This window comes from Labeo rohita, chromosome 20 (genome assembly GCF_022985175.1).
Source record: "Labeo rohita strain BAU-BD-2019 chromosome 20, IGBB_LRoh.1.0, whole genome shotgun sequence".
Taxonomy (NCBI): Eukaryota; Metazoa; Chordata; class Actinopteri; order Cypriniformes; family Cyprinidae; genus Labeo; species Labeo rohita.
In genome coordinates, this window is record NC_066888.1 from 14,186,813 (window position 1) to 14,195,688 (window position 8,876).

Here is an 8,876-nt window from a genome sequence, read left to right on the forward strand (position 1 = left end):
GAAGTCTGTATGGGCGTAAGAGGACGGGGCACTGCCGATTCGTGACGGTGGGTTTTTTCAGCGAGCGTTGTTGGTACACAGGGAGGGTTCATGAGGATAGCGTGTAGTGCAGATGACCTTTGTCTATATTTTCGACACTTGCAGCTGGGCCAACGGCGGGCACCCCTGAGCTTTCATTCATATTTAATGAAATATTCAAAGTTCTATAGAAGTTAAGCTTTAGTGACAGCATTTGTATTGTTGATTACCGTAAAAAATGTATATACACACTACCAGTCAAAAGTTTGTGAACAGTAAACTTTTTAATGTATTTTAAATAATTCTCTTCTGTTCATCAAGCCTGGATTTTTTTGAGCCAAAATACAGCAAAAGTAGCAGTATTGTGAAATATTTTTTACTATTTTTATTATTTAAAATAACTTTCTATTTGAATATATACATATATATATATATATATATATATATATATATATATATATTCTTTGATGGAATAGAGTAATGATGCTAAAAATTCAGCTTTGAAATCACAGGAAAAAATTACATTTTGAAATATATTCAAATACAAAACAGTTATTTTAAATAGTATAAATATTTCTAAATTTTACTGTTTTTGCTGTACTTTGGATCAAATAAATGCAGGCTTGGTGAGCAGAAGAGACTTCTTTAAAAAACATTAAAAATCTTACTGTTCAGAAACTTTTGACTGGTAGTGTATTATCCATGTGTCCCTCCTTTTCTTTAAAAAGGTGAAAATCCTAGGTTACAGTAAGATATTTTCAATGGAAATCAATGGGACAAATCTGTACACATTAAAATACTTACTGTTTTAATAGTATAGGCAGAAGATTTAAATAATGTAGTGTAAAAAAAAAAAAAAAAAACACTTTCTAACCTTTTCTGTAAAGTTATATTAAATTTTACAACTATGATAATGACAACAGATCATCATAAACCTAAAACATCTGTATAAATGATGATTCACACAATTATACAGATTAAATAATACAAACAGTTAATTTCGGTTTACACCAAGAATGATAAATATGACGGATAAGTATAACTATCCGTATGAATAATCTAATTCAGTAAGAATAATGGAGTTCACACCACAACTAACAATAACGACACAGAGGAATGATATTATTGGAATCTCTTTCAATTTTTTTTTTCCAGTTTAGGAAGGCTAAAAACACTGACAGCCAATCAGAATCCACTGACTTTAATGATATTGAGCATTTAAAGTGGCAGATGACCAACATGCAGCACACGCTTTATAGTTATTGTTCTTGGTGTGAACAGCCCTTTAAACACAATAAATGTGGTTTTATTATTTAATAATAATTATTTAATGTATTAATTTTATTCATTATAATCAGTTTACAGCAAATTATCTTATAATGATTGTTACCATTTCGTTTTTTGTCATTTATTGGTCAATATTGAATTGTTTATGTGTATATTTAATATAGGATATTTAATTGTGCTGCTTATTTCCACCATTTTTACATTTAGATTGCCTTGACGTCATGCTCACTTTAAGTTAATCTTTAAAAACTCCAATTATTTAAAACTTAGTATTTAACACTGTTAAATGTAATCTTTAGAAAATCTCAAAACAAATATCCATTTTATTACTGTACATTATAATGCTAATGTCTATATTCACTTGTAGCATTTAAAAGGATTGATTTTAAGTTTTTAATGGTAATCCATAAGCTAATACAACAATATCATTAGTTTAAACATCTAATATATTTATTTACAATAAATGTACAATAATACATTTATTTTGTATAGCGCCTTTAAAAATGGCTAAATTGCACTAAATAAATAAATTCCATAAATTAAATATTAATAACAGTTATTATTAATAACAGTAATAATAAATTTAATAATAATAATTAACTATAATTATAGTGAATAATAAATAATAGAGAATATAGTTATTATTATTATTTAATAATTATCCATTAATGTATTCATTTTATTAATTAGAATAAATTAAGTATAATAATTATTGCATATTAATTTATTATATAAATATAAGCTTTACGTTTTTGCTTTTAAACCCTTTAAAATTCGCCCACTGACTTCCACTGTAAACGCCTAAACTAAACCTTAAACGAAACGAAAAAATGCAAAAAAGAAAAAAAGAAAAACAACAACAAAAAAGCTGTCATTTGACCGGAATAATTTTAAGAAGATTTTAGAAAATAATTTTTCCTTTTTTATAGCTCTGAAGCTAAAAAAGTGGCAAGTATCACCGAGCGGTTGATCTCTCTGGTTACTGTTTAACTGCTGTGCAGCTGCTCTGTAAGTGAGTGGGTGGGACCACCCTGCGGTCTGTTACATTGACACCTCTCTCTCCATCTCTCCAGTCTTCCCCTTTTCACCTTACGCTCGCATTCATTCACGCTGCAGCTGCATCACCCGACCACTTTCTCTCAGCCGAGCTCTCTCTCTCTCTCTCTTTCTCCCCGTCTGCATTTGTCTCATCCAGTCCAGAAGATGGATGGAAGAGGCTCTAAAACAGGCCAACAATAGTCGCTAGCGCAAGGTGAGCTCTTGCAGCTGTGCTAACTGGCTAGCATGAACGTCACAGTATGGCAACAGTATGCTTTTGTTCTGGCTCCCAGCCTGAAAAGGGCCACGGGGGGGTTTGCATGGCGCACTGGCGCTGGGTCATTTTTCTCTCGGTGTGCCAGTGCTACCCTTCTGCCCCTGCCTCGCTCCCTCCACAGCTGTGTGTGTGTGCGCTAGCGTTCGCGGGAGGAAATGCGAGGGCATGGGGATGATGGAATACGTGCGTGCGGCGGGCGGTTGGGGCCTGTTTTGGGCGCGTTTTCCCCGCCGCCCTATTAGAGGCTTGTTTATTGGCCTTGTGATGCCATTGTCCTGCGTGTTCAGGGGCGGCCACACTGCGTAATTGGCCGATTGGCCACGCTCTGCAGCGGCGGAGGTGATTTATAATGTGGCCTGAATGGGCCTGACTTCATAACGTCACAGACTAACGCTGAATAAACGCCACAGAAACGTTAATGAAAGGATGAAACGTCCACCGAGCCCTTTGTGTCGGTGTGAAATCGGCGATTGGGACAAAGAGAGTCGCTGGAGTCCCTTCTTTCTCCCTCAGTTTCTATTTTTCTCCACTTCTGCCTCTTTATTAATCTCTCTTTTCTTCACTGTTTATCTACATCAGTCGCTCTCTTTTCTCCCTCTTTTACGCCTTGTCTCTCTCTCGCTGTTTTTCCATCTCTCTCTGTCTTCGCTAACCTCTGGCCCTTTTCTCTCTCTCCTTCTTCTTTGTACTGTCTTTGTTAATGCCTCTGTAGATGAAGTTGTCGGCTCTCACTTATTCTCTGCTTCTCATTCAGTCTCCCCTTGTTTTATCTTAATCTTTCAGTCTTTAGATGAGCCCTCTTAGCGCCAGATTCCTACTCGGCCAAGAAATCTTCATCTGAACGCCATCACTTTTCCCATTAACCCAAAACTCCGTTGCCTAACTTCTCTACAAACATGCACATGAAGGTTTATAAAGCTAAACGTGTGAATCAATTCTTCATTTTATCCTGCTTCAGTTTGGCAGAGAGCATGGGAACACATTTTGCTGCCGTAATTTAATGCAGCCTAGAAAATAATGGCCCGAACGCTCCAGGAACACTCAGCTGGAAAATATGTGTTTTTCCCTTTTAAAAATATGACATTTCACTTCGCATGATTCCACTTCATCAATCAATGACATGTTACTTCGTCATTTAATAACACGATTCAAGCAACCGAAGTGAAATAATACCATCAAATTAATCTTCACTTATTGGTATTAGATCTCGAATCTGTGCAGATGCAGTGGGACGGATACAATCCAACACGTTTCTTGATGAAACGGCCTGGACTGGCTCATTACAGCCGTGGGTCAGCTGTGTGTGGCCAGTTATAAAGCTAATGGCTTGCAGGGGGCAGGTTTTAATGACCTCCTAATTAAGTCTAACCCTCCCACCATTGACCAGATCATGTAGTAGAGGTTAAAGGTCATTTACATAGAGACTGGTAACCGGTGTCCAGCACCAAGCTAATTGAATTGGGAATACCTACATTTGCGGAATACATCCTTTCTTTTCTTTCTGCAGAGTATAGCATTTTTTATCAGTCCCCAGTCAAAATAATGAATCTACCTTCTGCGTTTTACTCTCTGCCTTGTTCATTAGTGTGCGACATGGTGGCTGGTCTCACGGCTTGAGATATTTTTAAATAAAATTTAGTTGAACTTTTGCTGAACTGAACTTTGAAACAGGGTTCAAAATTCCTTCCTGGCTTATGATAACTGATTTAACTAATGCCCAGAATGATTTATTTAATATCAAGCATTCATAACTCACTTTGAAACTGGACTGAGACAAGTAATTACAATAACAAGAAAACAGTTCTAAACAAGCTCTATAACTACAAATGAAGGAATAAATAAATAGCAATTAACAATATATATATATATATATATATATAAGTACAAAAATATGAGTTGCATATAAAAATATAAAAGAAAAATGACAACAAATAGATGACATGAGCAGCTCAGTCATGGCAGGAAAATAAATAGTTTGCTCATTCATTGATTTTAGCAAAATATTCTAATAGCAGTGGACCTCTATTTTTATCTTAATGACTCTTAATAACTATATTTCCTATATATTAGTTCAACTTATAAAGTAAAAAAAAAAAAGTAAAAAAATATATATATACATACACACACATATATACACACACACAGACACACATATATATATATATATATATATATATAAATTATTATAAATATAGGCATTTTGGAATTTCTCAATTCTGTATCAAACCATAACATTATCATTATTATATAAATATATTGTGTAAGTCAGTCACATTGAAAGTAAGCCAAAATATATATGGAAACAATATTTCTTAAATATGTAATAAAATATAATGTAATGTAATATAATTCATTAAACTTTTCAAGTGATAAGCCAATTTAAATATTGTAAATAATTTCTTATAAATAAGAAATATTGCAGTATATGAGAAAATATAAATGATCCGAGAACAAAAAAACAACAACAAAACACACAAAACAGTCCTAAAAATCCTATTCTAACAGAATTCTTCTTTATTCTTAACAAAATTATTATTACTATTATTTATTTTTCATTCCTTCCCCACCTTTTTTGGTTATGCAATTTCTCAATTGTGTCTGAAATCATAACATGTATCATTATTATATACATATATTTTGTAAGTCAGTGAAATTTAAAGTGATCCAAAATAAGCCAAAATTTATATGGAAACAATATTTCTTAAATATGTAATAAAATATAATATAAAGTAATATAATTCATACAAGTTTTTAGGTAATAAGCCAATTTAAATATTGTAGATAATTTATTTTATATAAGAAATATTGCAGTTTATAAGAAAATACAAGTTATGCGAAAAAAAAGAAAAGAAAAGAACACACACACACACACACACACACACACACACACACACAAACAAGTCCTACAAATCCTAATATTCTAACAAAATTCTTATTATTATTCTTTACAAAATTATTAGCAGTATTATTATTTTTTTATTTTAATTACTTTTTACTATTTTTTGGTTATTGCAATTTCTCAATTCTGTCTCAAATCACAACATAAATCATTATTATATAAATATATAATGTAAGTCAGTGACATTCAAAATAATCCAAAGTAAGCCAAAATATATATGGAAACAATATTTCTTAAATATGTAATCAAATGTAATGTAATGTAATATAATTCATAAAGTTTTAAAGTAATAAACCAATTTAAATATTGTAGATAATTTCTTATATATAAGAAATATTGCAGTATACAAGAAAATATCCTATTATCCTATATCATTTATATTTTTTGTTATTGCAATTTCTCAAGTCTGTCTCAAATCATAACATATCTAAATACATTATGTAAGTCATAAAATAATGTAATAAAAATGTGTAATTTGAAATAATATAAAGAATTTCTTATATATAAGACATATTGCAGTATATAAGAACATATAAGAACAAATAAAAAAAAAGAACAAATTAAAAAAAGAAAGAAAAAAAAAATTAAATAAAAAAAAACACACACACAATTGATTATTGCTGACTTTCTCTGTTCCCTTGGGAGAGTGTTTTTAGGGGTCTATCCTGTCCTCCCAGCCTCCACTCTTCCCCCCTGCCCCCTAATGGGAGGGTGCTAATATAGTCGCTTTTCCCCTGGTGTTAAATAGGAACAGTTTCTCTTGTGTTAATTCTCCATTTTGTCGCTGTCTGTGTGCAAGACCTCTCAGTGTTCAGTCTCTTATTCGGCACTAAACGCTCGGCTCCCCCCTCCCCTTTCTCTTTCCCCCTTTTCCCCTTTCTTTTCACTCTCCCCTCTCCTTTCGTGAGGCCATCTAGATTATGTTGCTAAGGAGATTTTTTTTCGTCCTCTCTCTTTTTGCTTTTTTTCCACTGTTTTCCATTGATTTGGTGTTAATGCATTTTCAATGCCCCTCGGTGTGTGCTGGGGGAGTGGGGGGCACTGCGAGTGCAGTCTTCACACTCACTAGAGGAATTTTACTCTGAAGGGGTCGATGGAAGGGGGGGGACTGCCCAAAGAGAGCCACTCAAGTGAAAAATTAGGTGATTTTTACCAAGCATGGGAGCTGGCTCACCGAGACGCACACACACGCTCACCCACACAAACCCAGCAGCACGGTGACCACCCACTCCTCTTGGATTTTCTATCCTCTCTTCAGAAAACACTCACAGGTGGACTTGTGAGGGCTGCCATTCTCCTCGCTCGTGCCAGTAACACTGTATGTGGAAACAGCCACCACTCTTCAGGAGACCTGTCAGCTCTGCTTGAAGGCCTGGAAATGGAAGGAAAGAAAATAACACATTAAAATAATAAGAAAGATCGTTAACATTTTATTCCAAGGACGCCATACACCTAATTTATTTATTTATTTATTTATTTATTTTTTGAAAGTGAGCACCGGTGACAGGCAATTTTCACTATGATTGTAAGGCATGACTTCAGTAGCACTTGCACACACCAAACTTTACATTTTTATTCTAAAAATATGGTTTTCTGTCTGTTCTAAGTATTTTCTGAATTATGGAGTGACAAAAATGATACCCAAAATATCCTCTGTAAAACCATTTGACTCTAATGTCAAGCAAATCAAAAAAATAAAACAAAAATTAAAAAATTAAAAATTAAAAATTAAACAAGAATTTTGAAACCGACTTCATCCAGTGTTTAGAATTTTGTAAATGTATGCAAATAACACATATTTAATTAAATAATGGATAATTTGCATATTTAAACCTTACATTTTAAAAAACTTGTAATACAAAAATGTTTGCAATTATCAATGCAATCAATAAACTGGGTAAGGCAATAACTATTAGTTAATTTTTTTTTTTACCCTATTCACCTGCAGTGTCTCACCTTAAATGCTAAAACTTGTTGGTTTGAATAATACAAATAACATAATCTGGATTTAAAGCAGTACATTTCATGGCAAATTTAAAGAACCAATTATTTTACTCACAATAAATCTATAACTTGTTAAAAGGTAAAAAAATTTCAGTATTTATTAATTTTCTAAAAGCTGAAAATCCACTTTGGTCAGCTATTAGTGGAGCCACATGCTACGTTTAAATGGACATTTCTGCAAGATTCTGATTGGTCATTTGAATCATTCTTAGAATTTTGATTGACCAATCAGAATAAAGGAGATAAATCTGTGGTCAAATATTATTGGCTCTGTCATAAGTTTCAAAATTTTGAAATTGAGATTTATACATCATCTAAAAGCTGAATGAATACTCTTTCCACTGATGTTAGGATATAGGACAATATTTGGCCGAGACACAACTATTTGAAAATCTGGAATCTGAGGGTGCATTAAAAAAAAAAAAAAAACTAAATACTAAGTTTTTAAAGTCGTCCAAATTAAGTTCTTAGCCATGCGTATTACTAATTAAAAATTAAGTTTTATATTTACGGTAGGAAATTTATATCTTCATGGAACATGATCTTTACTTAATATCCTAATTATTCTGGCATAAAATAAAAATGTAGAATGTTGACCCATACAATGTATTGTTGACTATTGTTACAAATATACCCGTGCTACTTATGATTAGTTTTGTGGTCAAGGGCCACATATGCGTTGCTTTGCTAATTTCAGGTGTTATGTCACTCTGCAGTCTTTTTCTTCTCACATAACAACTTAAACTCAGAACAATATCCATTCATTTATTTGGTAAGCTGTCATGTAATAAGTTGGATAACGTACAGTCATTGTCACAAAATAAACCCTTCAAAGTGTTATAATGCCCTGTCGGGGCTCATTTTAATGATGAATGTACGTTATCCCTTAATATGCACTTGGATGTACAAAATCATCCCTTTATGCAATTGAATTAGGTCACTAAATTAGCCTCAGTGGGATTAGCTGCAAATAAACCATTCACAATTTACATTCGAATGAAGTAAGCGCAAAAACTATTTTTTAAAACAGGTTGTATGATAATTGCATGAAATTTTCCAGGCATCTTTTCCACACATATCTCTGCTGTCCTTGTTTTTTTCCCTCCATTGTCAGTCACTCTGTAATTTTTGGTTGCAGTTATGGTGTGAATGGTGACCTCAGTGGTTTTTTAGTTTTCCTTAGTGTCACATATGAATTATGAACAAGTCTCCTGTTTTTTTCCCCCTCATATACGTTTCTGTGTCTCTCCCTTACTGTCTCCCACAGACACTACAATGTTCTTCTCTAATCTAGCTACCACTTTGTGGATTCTCCAACGTAATCAGCCAATCAGAGAGCAGCTAAATCAAGAA